Raw genomic sequence first — 13,269 nt, forward strand, 5'->3', positions numbered from 1 at the left:
GCTTTCTTTTATATTGAATAGAGCTATTTATAAATTCAATTTTGATAATAATTTCCAGAGGTAGAGATATCCCATATGTATAATGTGTACACAGACATGTAATATAAACAGGCACAACTAGAGATCTCATGGCTTCACTTAAAAACTTAGTTATGAATCAGGTATCACTTATTAGTTTACAAAGGACAGTTGGAATACATTAAAGTTCCTTATTTAGATGACTCAGGCTTTACTATTTGTAAAGTTTGCCTGGGGGAGCATTCCCAGTGGTTTGAATTTTAAAACTGCCATTTTTCCCCTTGGTTTCAGGTCTTGCCTGATTGAGCTAATTAGGCCCATTGTCAGGTCCCTGTGGCCTTATTTACATTCTGGTTTGTAGAGATCTGTACGAGAAAGACAGTTGCTTTTAGTTCCCCAAAGAGCATGTCTGTCACCTAAATGATACTAAAAGATTTTATCAGTGACACGATTTCTTACTAAACTGAAATTTATTTTATGAGTTCTATGTTCTAGAGCTTTAGAGTTTAATTTATCATGCCTTCAAAGGTTTGTATAAGGCATTCAGCAAAGACCTTCATTTTGAGTTCACAAGTTAAGCTCAAAGCAAAATCACTATTTTTATTTTTATTAGCCCTTTTTACTTATTAGTATGGCTCAGGTAACACTATTGGTTTCCTTTAGTATGTTTAATATTTTCTGAGGGGCAATAGATATGCCTTGTCTTCTAATACCATGGAGGGGAAGCATTCCCTAGTGAAACATGCCTATCCCACAATATAATTTAAAAAAAGGGATGTAACCATCTTATATAAAGTCCATTTAAATATACCAATTTTATACAGTTTCATCTCAATTCTGTCAAATTTTATACCTTTAACTTTAGCTTTTATTTGGATCCAATCAACAAGCTTTTATCTTACAGGAGGAGTTCTAAAAGTTTTTCTTTTTGTTCTCTGTCCATTTTATCTATTTTTATATAAAAGGCTCTGGGATCCCCAGAGTAGGGTTGAGCCAAGAACTCAGACCATTTTGCCTAACTGTTGCCCCAAATAATTGCTGGTCAGGTATCACAGTGTAAATTTTTTTTTCAGCCTCTTAAATATATTTTAAAACTGGGTAAATAGAATGGACTTGTTTGGCTTTTAATGTTGAGAACCAGTAGGGAGTCCCTTCTGGTCCATTTAACCTTAGGTAGTGTAGTAATATCAAAACCTCGTGTTTTAATCATATAAATGTCCATTTTATTTATCCCATTTAAATAACCATCTAAAGATTTTTTTATTCATTTGAGATAATTCTTTTCAAAATTTCTACCTTGTTGGAAATAGTATCTAGACTTTCCTTACAAGATTTTTCCTGTTAACATTAATTATTCTAATGCTTTATTAGCATCTATAAGACTCATTGAGGGGACACAAAGTCCCCAAATGAAGCTTCCCAGACCAGTTTTCCTGTTCTAAATTAAAGACATCCTTAGGTTAATCATTAGATATATTTTTCCACCTTTAATTTGACTTTTGTTTCTATAGTTACCAATAAAACAGCTGTTTATGAGAGTGCTCTAGATTCACCAATTTGTTAGTTTCCCCAATTTTAAAAGGATCCATCATTTGGCCATGAATAATATATATATATTAATAGTGATTCAAACCACTAAGACGCAAGTGTTTTCCTCATAAAAGAGTGGGGGAGGATGCCCCGTCAGTAAAATCCAGAGAGTTTACTCTCAAAAATAGTATGACAGAGGTCAAGTTTTCAAAACATGTACATGCATATTCACACAGAATGTCCTACAAAGATCAGGTAGAACACTTACATCTCAAAAGACACAGAGAAATGCATGTTTCCCCTTAGAAGGCCTTTGTTTAAAGTCAGAATTCTGGAAGGATGTTTTTACCAAGCAGGCTTTTTAACCTCAATTTAACTTAGCTACATATGCCATAAAGGAGCCCCCTCATTTTTAGGGTGAAATTTCCAAGTAAGTAAATACTTGTGAGTTTTGTACGTACATTAACTTAGCTGCGGTATTAGTTGGAGGCTGGCAATCTGTCATTCTTTTTTTAAATTTTGAAACCTTTATTTCCATTCTGTTTGTCAAAATAAAATTGCTAGTGACGATCGTGTGGTGGGCCAGGGTACTGCTTGAGAGCTTAACTACTCTAGTTTTTGCCCCAGAGTTGTTTCAGCCCCCTCTTATGTGTCTTGGGCTCTCCCAGTGGTGTATAAGACTACCACAGGTGCTCAGTTTGCGGAATGGCCAGTTGTTATGGGTACCCGGTTGAGCAAGTTGTTAATTAAATGAGTGGGTTTCTCTACAGGGACAGCTGCACAGCATGAGGTCTCACCTCCACCACTCCTGCAAGTTTCTCAGTTGCCTGAGAAAGCCATTGTCAGCCAGGAGGAGAGAATCCCTTCTTCGGAGCTCAGAAGGTCTCATAAGATTTTAGTTTTTATTTCGACAAACTCTATTAAGGTAGCCAATTCAAGGAAAAATGACAGTGCGGTCTTCCCCCTAATAACTCAGTCCCATCTTACTCAGTGTTTAACTGAGCAAAGTCTTCCCAGTCTCTAAACTGAGGATAACTACTCAGTATCCTAACTGAGTCTGTCTTCCCAGTGCCTTTTACACTGAGAATAACCCACTCGAGCAAAATCTTCCCAGGCCTTTGACTGAGGATTACCCAGGTACCTCTTCTTGAAACCAAGTTTCAAGGATAACCTATTCCCTCACTGGATAACACTTAGGATCATCAACCAATAATGTGAGATCCTAGAACCAGGAGAGACTCACCAAATTAGTCTGGACTGGCCGAGGAGGCGGATGGGCACAAAAGGCCTCTGCTGACACCAAGGCTCCGGATCCTCGTAGAGTTCAGGAGAAGGAGAGGAATCTGCTCTGGTCCCTTCTTCAGTCGCCATAACTGTGGACTTAAAAAATTATTCACAACCTAAAAGTTGAGAGTTATGTTTTATTTGGCAGGAAGTTTTAGGACTTCAAGCCTGGGAGGCAGCATCTCAAGTAACCCTGAGAGAACTGCTCCAAGGAGGCGAGATGGGGAGCCAGGTTATATAGACGTTTTGTAACAAAGAGCAGGTAGTCGGGAACATCGAAAGGTTATTGTTAATTAAGGAAAACCAGGTATCCCAAGTTAAGGAATTTTGTGCTTTTCTATGTATGGGAAGATGCAAGACTCTGGGCCCACTGAAATCATTCCTTTGATCTGTACGTCAGCTATCTGGGGCCAGTATCCTGTGTTTTCACATCCTGAGTTTCCTCAGAGCTTGTCGTAGGGAGTGGCTGCAATCTGATGGCTGCTGATGGCAGGTGTTCTTTCCTTCCTGAGTTTCCAGGGCTCACTGGCTCACATTGGAGGGCTGCAAGTGCTGATGACTGTGGCATCCTTTGTTTACTGATAAGGCAGGAAATATTCCATTTCTCAATAGGAAAGAAGCAGGTTCTTGCATTAGCATTTGAATAAAGCAGGCAAAACTATAGATGCATCAGAGATCACACTTTGTGGTCAATGCATTATTCTGTCTCCAGAATAGAATTTTAATCGATTAGATCCTTCTCCATTAAATCCACCTGGATTTTATGTTAAAAAATAATTTATCCTTCCCAGATTTGTGTTGATTTAATAAGGGACTACAAATCTCTATCTTTATTAAGGACCTGAGCATCCTATGAAAAGTAACTGGTTAACTAATGCAGAAAAGTGTCAAGCAAACTTCATTGATTTAGTAGAAATCTGCCTTTTAGAAAATACTAGCCATGAAAATGATTTAACAGAAGGAAAAGAAAAATGCTAATTCAATAGTTTTGGACAATAACCTTGGTTTATCTAAAGAATGTTCCTTGAATTAAAAAACTATAATACAGTATTACATTTTAAAATTATCATTTTTGCCAAAGGACTTCGAATCATGTATTGAGGTGTTATTTTATATATTCTAGCTCAGCATACCCATGTGTCAATATCATCACTGTTTTATTTTATGAAGAATCAGAATTCTTCTCTTGCTGTTTACAAAGTAGCTACATCAATGTCTTGAGACCTAAAAGATGACAGTAGTGTGTTTGCAACCCACACCCAAACCATTTTAGAGATTTCAGTTGTGATACAGAAATGACTTTTAAATAGCATACATGTGATTAGTGGAAAGAAGGGAGTGGAAACACCTTGATAAATTTTGCTTCTTGATTAAAGGCATACAGCCTGTGTGCAACTTCAAATCTGTCTCCTGCACTGGCTCCTCACCTGGAGGCTCCTTCTCCATGGCTTGCCCACCCCTGCATCTCACTCAGGTGTCAGTTCCTCAGGCAGACCTTGCCTGGCACCTTATTTAAGAGAGTACCCTCATCCTTCATTACTCTGTTTTTTGTTACAGCACTTATTCCACCTGAATTTAATAATACAGGTTTATATTTCCTTAGCAAAATTATTTGAGAACAATTAATTTTAGAAAGAAAGTGTGTGGTTTTTACTATATATTTGTAACACCCTAATACCCCTGGTCTGGGCCACCATCTCATAATGAAATTCATTAATATCAATTTCTAGTAGGATAAATAAAGACTGTAGATAGCTTCATGTCAGTTCAAGGGAGCTATTATCATGAGATAAGTTATAAAAATTTATATCTTTGGCTTTCAGGCCTCTTGGTGTTTAGAATTGTAAATAGGGGATTTGGAGAAATATATATGTTTCTATATGTATATAGAAACAAGCATATATTTATTAAACAAATTATATATATATATTTTTTCTTCCTCTCCCACAAAATGTAAGTTCCATATTGGGGCAGCAAGGCATGTCTGTAGATACACAATAAATTTTTTATGACTAAATTAACAAAACCACTTTCCATGTGATGATTGCTTTGGACCACAATCAGTAGACAATAATTTAGACTTTCCAAAATCTTTCAAGTGGATGTTAGAGTTGTTGATCTGAGTAGCACTGGAATCTGACATAGCAGAGGCATTGTCATATAGTGGATAAAATTATGAACTCTGAGACCAAGCCAAACTAGCTTCCTAGGATGACATTTGTCCTATCATATTCTGTCTTCATCTGTAAAAGGAGTTTCAATGTCTTCATCTGTAAAAATAGAGAAGATAAAGTATTGTGGATAAATGAGTGCACCAAAGTGTTAGGAAGGAATGGGGAAAGGATTCCCAGAGTTATCAGGAATATCAATCCTTTTCTAAGTGAAGGAAGAACTCTGCTAATTATCCTTCTCTAAATTTTAAGTGATTCCTTCCTTTTTTTAAAAAAAAAAAAAATTTATTTATTTGGCTGTACAGGGTCTTCATTGAAGCACTCAGGATCTTTAGTTGTAGCACGTGGGCTCTTTAGTTGTGGTATGCAGGCTCTTGTAGTTGCAGCATTAAGGATCTAGTTCCTTGACTAGGGATTGAACCTGGGCCCGCTGCATTGAGAGGGTGGTGTCTTAAGCATGGGACCAACAGGGAAGTCCCTAAGTGATTCCTTCTTTCCTTTTTGTCCCTAGCCAATCAATTCTGCCCCAGTGATAGATATGAAGTTCTAGCAGACTGTCCTCTTTGTTAAGGTAAAACTAGTTATATTACTTGAGGAAAAAATGTTGGAAATTTAAAATTTTTTAAGGTTTGCAAAAAATCTGTAATGCCAGTAATCAAGATAGTGTGGCCTTGGCAGGAGAATAGATATATAGATCAATGCAGCAGAATAGAGAACCCAGAAATAGACCCTCACAACTACTCCAACCTCATTTTTGACAAAGGTACAAAACCATTCAGTGAAGTAAGAACAGTTTTTTCAATAAATGTTGCTGGAGCCATTATACATCCGAAGACAAAAATATGAAACTCAACCTAAACTTCATACTTTATACAAAAATCAATTAAGAATCAACCATGGGCTTAAATGTAAACTACAAAACTTTTAGAAAAAAATATATAGGAGAAAATCTTTGAGATTTTAGGGCTAGGCAGAGTCCTTAGACTTGTCACCAAAAACATGGTCTATGAAAAGAAAAAGTGATAAAGTTGATCTCATCAAAATTTTTTTTAGGAAGACCAAGTTTTGCTCTGTAAAAGACCCTGTTAAGAGGATGAGAAGACAATTTACAGACCGGAGAAAATATTTGCAAACCCCATATCTAAGAAAGACCTTGCATCTATATATATATATTAAAACCTCTTAAAGTAATTATATTTATATTGAATATATTAAAACTCTCAAAACTCAAGTATAAAACAAGCAATCCAATTAAAAAACAAAAGACATAAATAGACATCCAATGAAAAGAATATATAAAAATGATAAATAATCACATGAAAGGATATTCAACATCATTAACCATTAGGTAAATGCAAACTTAAAGCCACAATTATTAGATATCCCTACACATTTATCACAATAGCTAAAATTAAAAACAGTGATAATATCAAATGTTGGTGAGAATGCAAAAATACTAGATCATTCATATATTGCAGGTGGGAATATAAGTAATACAACCATTCTGGGAAAGAGTTTTGTGGCACTTAGGCAACGCCCCAACTGTTGTACTCGTGAACATTTATCCCAGAGGAATAAAAAGCATATGTTCATACAAAAACATGTACACACATATTTATAGCAGATTTATTTATACTAGCCACAAGCTGTAAAAAACCTAGATGTCCTTCAATAGGTGAATGATTAAACACATCCATACCATGGAAAATTACTCAGCAATAAAAAGGAACAAATTAGTGATACATACAACTACATGAATTCCTCTCAAGAGAATTACGTTGAGTGGAGAAAACAAGTCACTGTCAAAAGTTCATATACTATGTGATTCTCTTTATAAAACATTCTTTATTTTTTCATTACATAAATTTAACTATTTAATTTTAGTACTCGATTCTGAATTTGTGCATGCCATCAAACATACCATATCCCAATTCCCAATTTGTTTTTTTTTTTAATATATATGAATCAGTTATATATATACATATGTTCCCATATCTCTTCCCTCTTGCGTCTCTCTCCCTCCCACCCTCCCTATCCCACCCCTCTAGGCGGTCACAAAGCACCTAGCTGATCTCCCTGTGCTATGCGGCTGCTTCCCACTAGCTATCTACCTTACGTTTGGTAGTGTATATATGTCCATGCCTCTCTCTCGCTTTAAAACATTCTTGAAATGATATTCTTGAAATATGGAAAACATATTGTGGTTGCCAGAGATTAGGAAGACGTCAAGAGCACAGCTGGAGGGGTGTGTGACCATGGTGGGATATTTGTGCTGATGGGATTGTTATGTATCTTGACTATGGATGGGCTTCAGGGCCCACTACCCCAAAATACAGCACCTTGGCAGATTGAATACTGTATCTTAGCTGAAGGTGTTTGAGAAAATAGCAAAACCAGAAAGGTTATTCTGACCTCCCCCTGCCCTTCTTCCCTAAAATCAGGAGATAAATCTCCCATGTGAGAGGTACCCTTCTGGACCAGAGGTAAAGGAGATATTCTTATCACCAGAGACAGGGAACTAGGGCTTGAGAAATCTATGCAAAAAGACCTTGTTGAACTAACCCTTGTCTTCCTAGTTACTTCTTCATTATTTACTACTCCCAGCCCAAACCCCTTTGCCTCTTCACAGATTTATTGTTTTAGGTCTAAAAGATGTAAAAGTCACTTCTTCAGGTCTTCATTCGCTAATGAAGGCTCCCATGTACATGTAAAAATTTAAAGTTTGTGTTCTTTTCTCCTGTTAATCTGTCTTTGTCTGTTAAATTTTCAGACCCAGCCAGGAATGCAAAGAGGCTCATGGAAAACTTTTTCCTCCTCTGCACTGTGATGGTGGTTAAATGACTCTATACCTGTGGCAAAATTGAATAGTATTAGTAAAACTGATGAAATCTGAATAAGTTTGGTAGGTTGTATCAATTTCCTGTGTCAATTTCCTGGCAGTGATTCTACACCACAGTTATGCAGGACACTTCCTTTGGGGAAAACTGAAGGGTACTCAGATTTTTCTGTATCATTTCTTACAACTGCCTGTGAATTTACAGTTAGCTCAAATAAAACAATAATTTAAAAAATGGCTGCTCATGAACACTTTTTTCTCTTAGGATGAACCAGTAAGTGAGATATATTTTTTCTGATTCTTAATAATTTAATATTTTTTTATCCTTTTGTAGTCTGGAATTTTTCCATCACTAGATGATAAATGATTCATATAAAAGGGTTAGCAAGCAATTGAAATTCATTAATTAGAAAATGAATATTAGGAACACGAATCAGCTTGAAATGGAAATATTTACCCTTTGTGTCTGGAAAACTTATCTTTCTACTTTAGTCAGCAGTTCGATTTAAAATTCATGCATTCATAACCAGATAAAAGTCAAAATGTTCAGAATTTTGGCAAACATGATCAATATTTCACAGAAACATTTGGTTTTGATTTTCCTATAAAGCCAATAGGCAATGATAATTGTACTCACAACTAATCACTTAAATTCCTGTTTAATAAAAAGGTAGATATGCCTGTCATAGATAAATACAATTTTTAATAAATGTTTTATTTTATAATTGTTTTAGATACTCCACATCTAATTTCCCATGTTTTCCACATCTTACATTATTATGGTACATTTGTCACAATTAATCAACTAATACTGATACATTATTATTCATTATTATTAACTAAAGTCTATACTTTATTCAGATTTCCTTATTTTTTGTCAGTGCCCCTTTTCTGTCCCAGCATCCCATTCAGGACACCACATTACTACATTCAGTTATCATGTCTCCTTGGCTTCTCTTGGCTGTGATGGTTTTTCAGATTTTGCTTGGTTTTGGTGACCTTGTTTTGGACAGTTCTGAGGAGTACTGGTCAGATATTTTGTATGATGACCTCTAAGTGGTATTTGTCTGATTTTTTTTCACAGTTAGACTGCGGTTATGGGTTTGGGGGAGGAAGACCAGAGGTAAAGTGACATTTTCATCACAGTATGTCAAGGATATTATATGATTTTGACATCTGGAAATTTAACATGAGGGAATCTACCAACAGCTCTGGAGAAACAACCAGGAGGAGTGGGCTCTGGTTCAGTTCTAACAGAAGCAGCTGGATGACTGTGACCCATGAGCTTGCCTTCTCTATGTTCTTGTTCACCCATCTGAAGACTACATTTTCTTCCATTCCTAAAGTTCTGCTATTCACACCAGCCAAGGACATTGGGACTATTCTGTGGGGTAGAGCTCATTAATTCTTTTGGAATCTGGGCCATCTCCGTGAACAGACATTTATGATTCATGCAATGCTGGTAAGAAGAACAGTCTAAAGGCCTGCATCCTAAGTCATGCTGCCTGAGCCATAGGGCAGAGCACCTGCTTTTTGCTACTGGAAAACTTTCTCAGTGCCAAATCAGGAATTTAGTTCAAAAAATGAAATACATCCCTCCTCCATACCTCCTCTGTCTTGCCACCCCTCCTGCTTCTCTGTCACCACCATTACAAACCCAGGCCTGAGTTAAGTCAACTTTCAGTTACTGCAAGTTTAAGAATTGTTGTAATACTTAATTGATACATATGTAAACCTCTTGTATCTGCTTCCTTTTACACACAGAAGTTAAAATCAGATTTTTCAGAAGCACCACAGCTAAAAATTTTAGTATTTCTTTTTTATTCTATTTTTAAAAATTCCTCCTCTCATCATTTGCTATAGTTTCCCAAAAGCACTAAAAAGGTAGCAGGACAAGAGAAAGGAACTTGGGTGGTCCACAAATTGGGTCATGTGTCTTTGACAAACTGAGAATTTAACTGTGGTGAGCGGTGTCCTGTGTCCTCACCTCTTTCCCCTCAAACTTGCAGGACTTAGGAGGCTTTGTCCTTGGTGTGTGGTCATTGATAGCAAGTCACCAAGAGAAATCTAAGCAAGGCATAAATCCCAGATCCCTGCAATGTTCAAAAGTTTGACAAATACAGATGGTTCCTTCTAAGAGATAGGTAAATACATCAATTTTCCTCTAGTGGAAAACTGCTATACTAAAGCAGAAAGAAAATTTTCCCTGACATTTGGAAAATATCAGTGTCCACAGATGGGAAGAATAGTCTATTGGCAGTAGAATTAAACTTCTACAAACACCAATCCCAGAGTGTACACTATGCATGTATGCATTGTTTGCTAACTGTTATTCTAAAATAGAATATTTTGTATATTTCCATTAAAATTTTATTTCTCAACTTTTTGTATAACATTTAAAAAAATTATCCAGAATTAACCATTGACCTTGAGGAGTGACTTTAATGTTTGGGAGAAAGGAAGCTGAGTCATGGCAGGAAAATTTCTGCCTTGACAGCTTAGCCCCCTTTTTTTTAATTCCTTTTTTTTTAAACAGATTTGCTTATTATCTCAAATTGTTCGTGTTCCCCAGAATTCCACGTGTACCCCTATTACTTTATCACTGAACCTGAAATCTCTGAAAATCAAATGGAAACCTAAATGTTCAGCTGAAACTTCGGTACACTTACACCCTGTTCACCCCTAAGCCCTCCAGCCCTCTACAAATCATACACTATGACTCAGTAATGCAGTGTCTAAAATGAAAATTCACTTCCAAGTAACTGCACTCCAGAGACTCATTTCTGTATTCTTCCTCATTGGCCAAAGCCCAGCAATATCAAGATTGGGGAAATTTTTGAATATTTGCTCATAACAAAACTTTATTCTCAACACTTTTCAGTATCTCCTTTTCCCCCTAAAACTGTGTGTTAGGAAAAGATTACTAACAATCCTTTTCATAGTAAAAATAAAATCATAACAATTAAGGAGTATCTGTGTTTTGAGTGCTGACCACATGTAGGGAGAAACCTCCTATGTACCATGTTTCTCCTATTTTTCATCTTCCTTGTCCAACAATAAAAATTCCTTGTCCTCAAGACCAGGAAATTCCTTTTAGTTAAAAAGAATATGGAAGAAGTCGGTGCTTTAACTAGAATTTCTTTAGAGGGATGACAAGTAGTTACTTAGGGAAATGTATGGGAGACTGAGGAAAATCTAGGTATGTATTTAGGAAGTACTAACTTAGATGTTAATAAACTGGTTTTACTCACACTTCTGACATCAAATATGTGGGTTTTCCACAGCAAGCAATTCTTTAATTATCTGCAGGTACCAATTGGATGCCTTATAATTTAATTCGATTCTTACACTACCCAGAGTTAGAACAAACCCCAAAGGGTAAGGACTCAGTCCCACAAGACTCTTCCCCACTTCAGACGCCAGTCCCAAGTCCCAGATTGTCACTTATATTTCTGACCAACCGGCTGTAAATCGGGGACTCCCATAACACCCTACTTGGGTTTGATAATATGCTGTAACTGCTCACAGATTCTTGTTACTTAAACTTTACTTATGTTTATCAGTTTATTATTAATAATATTATTAGTATTATTATTATAAAGGATACAAATGAGCACCCAGATGAAGAGGTACATAGGGCAAGGTCCAGAAGAATCCTGAAGATAAGAACTTCTGTCACTGTGGAGTTGGGTGCACCACCCTCCTGTCATGTGAATGTTTTCACCAACCTAGAAGCTCTCCAAACCCAGTCCTTTTGGGTTTTTATGGAGGCTTTATTGCATACACATGACTAATTAAATCATTGGCCATTGGTGATTAACTGAAATATTCAACCCTCCTTGGTCTTTCTGGCAAGCAGCCCTATCCTGAAGCTATCTGGGGGCCCCCACTATAAGTCCTTAGTATACAAAAAGATATTCTTAACACAATGGAGATTCCAAGGGTCTTAGAAACTCTTGTATAGAAACCAGAGGCCAGGACAAACTATTAAAAAAAGATACTCCTATCATCACCCCTATTATTTAGAAAATTACAAGGGTTTTAGGAGCTCTATGCCAGGAACCAGAGGCAAGGACCAAATATATATTTACTTCTTATTATATTACATTTTCATACATGTTATGACAGAAAACCATATGTATTAAAAGGAAATCATGTGTGAAATATCCCAGTTGTCATAAAGTATCTGACAGAAGATGAATAAGCTTCAAGTAGGCAGCTGTCAGCATGGTGAGCCCTCCTTCTTCAACCACAGTCTGCTGTTCTCTTTGCCCTTCCAGAATTTCTGAATGGGGAGGGGGCTCTTGTTGTCCATGTGTCCCCAGGAACCAAACTAAGTCTGATAATTCATGCGGGGAGAAGAAGAAACCCCATAATTCCTTATGCCTACATTTGGCATGTAAGCTTTAGAGGTCAGCATGGAATAAAGAGAGATTCAAGATAGTAAAAATAGGTTCTAAGTTAGTAAGACTAAAATTTTGAAATTTGAATAGTTGCCCCCAAATTATCCACTTAATTACTCTTCTCTGAGTTTTTTTTTTTACCTTTTTCCTCTGCCTTCCTCTTGTCTTCCCACCTTTTCTCTGACATACAATCCTTTCTCCACCCAGATAATTATTTAGAGTGTTCACTCAACTCAATTATGCCAAATAAAGAAGCAAGCATCTCAGACTTTAGTTATCTGCAGAGCATTTTCGGGTTCTTTTGTTTTGTTTTGTTTGTTTTGACCACAACGAGTGGCATGGGGGATCCCTGACCAGGGATGGAACCATGCCCCCTGCAGTGGAAGCACAGAGTCCTAACCACTGGACCATCAGAGAATTCCCCAAAGCATTCTGTTATTGAGTTTAGAAGAGGTATTAGTTTTCTATTGCTGCACAATAAATGAGCACAAATTTCGTGGCTTAAAGCAGCACACATCAATTATCTCATAGTTTTACATAGTTAGGAGGCTGGTAACAGTTTGAGTCCTTTACTTAGGGTCTCACAATCAAGGTGTTGGCCAGGATGTGTTCTCATCTGGAGGCTCTGTGAAGGAAGGATCTGCTTCAAAGTTCATTCAGGTTATTGGCAGAATTCATTCCCTTTCCAAGACTGAGGGCCCAAGATGCTTGCTAGGTATGAAATGGTGATGTAATGTAAGAGGCTGCCCTTAGCTCCAGAGACCAGGCATGGTTCCTAGAAGCTGCCCATAGTGCCTTGCTATGTGGTTTTTCCAACAAGGCCACTTACTTGACCAAACTAATAAGGAGAATTCCTAGCACGAGTCTTCTAGCAAGAGTCTTATATACTGTAATATAATTAATCACAGAAGTGACATTTCATCACTGTTGCCATATGTTATTGGTTATGAGAAAGCCTGAGGTCCCACCACTCACAAGAGGAGGGGATTACGCAGAGTAACAAAAACTAGGAGGTGACCATCATGGG

This window comes from Delphinapterus leucas, chromosome 5, assembly GCF_059928025.1.
Source record: "Delphinapterus leucas isolate spDelLeu-1000000601 "Yukka" chromosome 5, BTC_Dleu_Yukka2, whole genome shotgun sequence".
Classification (NCBI taxonomy): Eukaryota; Metazoa; Chordata; class Mammalia; order Artiodactyla; family Monodontidae; genus Delphinapterus; species Delphinapterus leucas.